We start from the raw sequence: 4,515 nt of genomic DNA on the forward strand, positions 1-4,515 counted from the left end.
CGCGGCGGCCCCGATTGACGGCGCGTGAGCGGGGCCGGGGCACCAGGCAGTCGCGTCGACACCGGCCGGCCGGACGGCCCGCGCACGCCCCCCGCGGGCCAGGAGCCGGACCGAGGCCCGACCCCCCGCCCCCGGGGGTGGCGCGGCGCGCCGGCGGCCGGTCACGACGGCTGGCCGGGACCCGACCCGCGCTGCGACAGACACGCGCGCGCCAGAACGGGGCGCCGCGGGAGACGGTCCCCCGCCCGCACGCAACGTCGCCGTCGCGCGGGTGGCGGCGGCGGACACGGAGGAGGCCGCAGCGGCCCCGGGAAGCGAGTCGCGCTCGGGGCGGGGCCCCGGTCGGGCAGCCAGAACAGGCGACGACGGGGAAGGGCTCGGGAGAAGGCCGGCGGCGGCGAGGGCCGAGGCGCCGGAGAGGCGGCGGCGGAAGGGCCGCGGCCCGCCGAGAGACGCGCTCGGGGCGAAGGAGGGAAGACAGAACCTCCCGAGGCAAGTCGGCCGCCGGAGCACACACGGGGTCTCACCGCCAGGGGCCTCCAGCACCAGGGGCGGTCCCGCGGCGCCCGGAACGGCGACTGGCCCCGTCGCCCCACGCGCAGCTCACGGGGGCTCGGCCCCGCCACGGCCAGGGCTCTCCCGCACACGGCGCCAGCGTCCCGCGCCGGGCGCCTGGCGCGCGGGCCCCACCCGACCGGAGCCGAGAGCACTTCGCCCGGGGCCACCACCGGCCTCGGTGGCCGGAGGCGACACCCGCACGGCGAGGCCCACTTCGGTCCCGGCCGGTGGGCGGCGCGGCCAGGCGTCTGCCCGGGCGGGGGAGCACCGGGGGCAGCGGGGAGCGCGGCGCGCGCCTCGACGGAGGGAGCACGGGCTCGCGGGAAGGCTCCCGGGGACGGCCTCGGGCGCGGACGGGCCACCAGGAAAACACACGCGGGATCCCACCGCCAACGACACGCGAGGGCGGTCCCACGACGCCTGGGACGCCGGCCGGCCTCAGCCACCCCTCGGCCTCCCGCGGGCCCGGCCCCACCGCCGGGGCCTACGTGAGGCGCCCCCGCCGCCGGGGGCCGCCCCGTCCACCCAGCCACCCGTCTGCCTGTCTGGTCTGCTCCGGGGCCCACGTCCCGAGGGAACGCGCCCGAGAGCGGCGGCGGCCCCCACCCATGCCCGCACGCCACCACCGGCTGCGGCTCGGGACGGGAGCGAGCGGAGAGCCAGCCGCTCGCGGCGGGGCGGAGCCCGGACGGGGCCGGGCCCTCTCCCCGCCCCAGCGCGCGACGGGAGAACCACGCGCACGCTCGCGCACACGCGCGGCCCCGCGCCCGACGACGGCCCGGCCGGGCGTGACCCTCCCCCGACTCGGAGGGGGGAGGCGCCGGCCGCGGTAGGCAAAGAGCAGCTCTGCCCACGCGCCACGGTGGTGGCGTCCGTGGCTACTACGCGCAAAGGAGGGGCGGCGGCTGGGGGGTCCGGTACCCCAAGGCACCCTCTCGGATCGCTAGAGAAGGCTTTCTCACCGAGGGCGTGTCGCCCCCGCCCATCGTCCGCCATCGGTCCCACCAAGGCGCTTACAGACACCATGGCCACGCAACGCAGGAGGGGTCTGCGGTAGAGGTAAGGCCTAGAGCAAGTCGGAGCGTCCGTGGTCAGGGCCGCGAGCCCGCGCTGCCCCGGGCTCGCCATCTCTGGCCACACTGGGCTTAGCTAGGGATCTACAAGGCCCCTGTGCGGCTCCCAAGTCAGTGCCTCCTCTCAGGCCGAGAGACCAAGGGAGGCAGAGACTGGGACGGAGGTGCCGATCAAACAGCACCTCCCAACCAAAGAGCCAGCGCCACGCCGCTGGCTCGGCCCGCCACGGTCACTCCCACACCCGCGGGGAAACCCCAGCAAGGGGAACACGCGGGCACGCGCCCGAGCCTGCCCGCCCCCACACGGCACGCCGTGGGGGGCGACGAGGCACCCGTCCACCCCGAGGGGGACGAGGGGCACGCCTCCCTTACCGACTCGACCCCTCCGCTCCTCAGACACACCAGCACAGTGGTTACCTGAGGAGGCCGACGGGAACAGGGAACGACACCGCCACTCGGCCTCGGGCGCCTGAGGGACGACCTGGAACGCTCCAGGGGCACCGCCAACGGCCTGGGGAACGCGCTCACGCGCCCGGGAAGGCGCGCGGCGCGGCGGCAACACGGCCCGCCCCACCGCGGGGAGGGCCGCCCGCGAGACACAGCCAAGAGGCACAGGCGGAGCATCCGCCGCGTCACGGAGACCCCGACACCGCCCACGCCACGAGGCACGGGGCGGGGGAGCGAGGTCGGGCCGGATTCCGCACCCCTGCCGCCTCCCACACGCCACTCGCAGCGGGGGAGAACGGGCGAGGGGACCCGCGGGCAGAGCGAGAAGAGCGGTCCCGTTCGCCATGAACGTCCGTCCCTCGTCTGGCACGGCTTAGGCCCGGCCCGGGAGAGCACAGCATCACCACATCGGTCGGCAGCATAACGCGAGGGACCCCCGAGCAAGGGAAGGCCGGCGAGGACAGCGAGCGGAGGAGCCTGCTTCAGCCTCACCGACCCCTCTCCTCCTCCAGCAAGCGCGGGCGACCACCCCAGGACGAGAACGCCTGACACGCACTGGCACGGAGCCGGTGGGATGGGGTAAGTCGCGACCGCACCCGGGTGCCGGCGGCAGGGAGTGCACGTGGTAGAGGACCCCGCGCCCCTAACCCCGCCGCCCTCGGGTACCAGAGACCGGAGGTGGCACCACGGTCGTGGGGGCGCCTGGAACGCACAAGAGCCGGCGCGCAGGCCCCAGCGGGCGGCTCAAGCGGCGGGGGTGGAAACGGGCGTCCGGTTCTCGGCCAGAGCCCGGAGCCCTCCCCGCACACGCATCCAGGCACCCGGAAGCTCTCGGGCGACTGTCACCCGAGCAGAGCGTGTCAGCACTTACCTGGCGGCACAAAACCACCCATTCGGGGGCAAGAATCGCCGCGCCCGGAGACGGGGCCCACCCACGGATCACCAGGGGAACCCCTGGATCACGGCCACGGCCACCAGACCCCAAGCACGACCCCATCGCCACCAGGCCCGGAGCTCCCGGGGCCATCTGGTCGACCCCAGAAGCGTGGCGGCAGGGGGAGCCGGGGACAGCCTCCCCGGGCCGCCCGCGCGGGCCGGGACCGGTCGGTCCCTCCCTCTGAGTCGCCGGGTCAGGACTTAGAAAAGAATTCCGCGGAGGCGCCTCCGGCGACCGGGCCCGGGGCGGGACCGTGGCTCCCGTCCCTCAGCCGGGGCTCCACCTACGCCTCGAGCCGGCCCCCTCCCGCCTCCGGACAAAGACGCGACCCGCGAAACTCGGAGAGAGAAGTCCGGTCCGACGGCCCGGACCCACCCCGGGCACGCGTCCGGGCCGGGGACGCCCTCCCCGGCCCGCCCTCGAGGGCTCCCGGGGCCGGTCCACGCTCTTCTCCAGGGCGGGACTTGGAAAAAAAAACTGCCACGGAGGAGGAGGCATCCGAGGACCGGGCCCGGTCCCCACCGCCAGAGCCGGTCGACTCGGAAGACCAGTGGGGAAAAGGCCAGCCCGGCGGCCGAGCCCGTCGCGCCCTCCACGGGCCTCCCCCGCAAGGCCCCGGCCGGTCGCCCACCTCCGGAGCGGGGCGCGGAAAGGGGATCGGCGACGCGGAAGGCCCGACCACCGGGCCGCCCTCGGGACGACGGCCGGGCACGGGACGAGCTCCCTCGCCCGTTCCCCCGCGGCGGCCCCCCACCCCCTCCCGGGGACGGAGGGGCACCGGCGGCTGCTGGTCGACCCGTCCGGGAGGCCCCACACCCCGGCCGGCACCGGGCGGCGCGGCGACAGCCACCTCCCTCAGTAGCCTGCACCTCCAATCTCCGGCGAGCGGGCGTCGCGCTCACGCCCCGGCGCCACCGGGCCAGATCCCGCCAGCGACGCCGGCCTCCCGGGACTCTGCCTCGGTCACCGCGGCCGAGTCCCGTCCCTTGGCCCGCGTCGCCGGAGCTCCGGAGGAAAGAGACGATATAAAAGCGGCCGCCAGGTGGCACCCGGCGACCGACGACCGCCTCAGCGGGACGGAGCCGGAGCGCGGGCCCGCCGGGGAGCACAGCCGGGCCGCCGGGCCGCCCGATCCCGTCCCGGAGCCCCCTCGGACCCAGCCTCCCGGCCCAGTGCGGCCCCGGGGTGTCCGCCCGCGGGCTCCCGGCCGCCAAGGCGCAGCCCCAGCCGCAGGAGGGGGACTCGGAAAAGGTTTCTCGGGCGATCACCGGGAAGGGGAAGGGGAGAGTTCCCCCCAGAGAGGCCAGGGGGCGGCCCGGGCCGGGCTGGGCCGGTGCGGCCGGGAGGCCGCCGCTTCCCGGAGCGGCTGGAGCGCCCCCGGGGTTCCCGGGAGGACTTAGAAAATCAGGGCGGGCGGGGACGGTCAAACCGAAACCAGGCACGTCATCCGAGAAGGACCGTGATGACGGGAGGAGGAAAGCTTTCCAGTCCAGAGGGCCT

Source organism: Equus asinus, unplaced genomic scaffold (genome assembly GCF_041296235.1).
Source record: "Equus asinus isolate D_3611 breed Donkey unplaced genomic scaffold, EquAss-T2T_v2 contig_278, whole genome shotgun sequence".
In the NCBI taxonomy this organism is placed as follows: domain Eukaryota; kingdom Metazoa; phylum Chordata; class Mammalia; order Perissodactyla; family Equidae; genus Equus; species Equus asinus.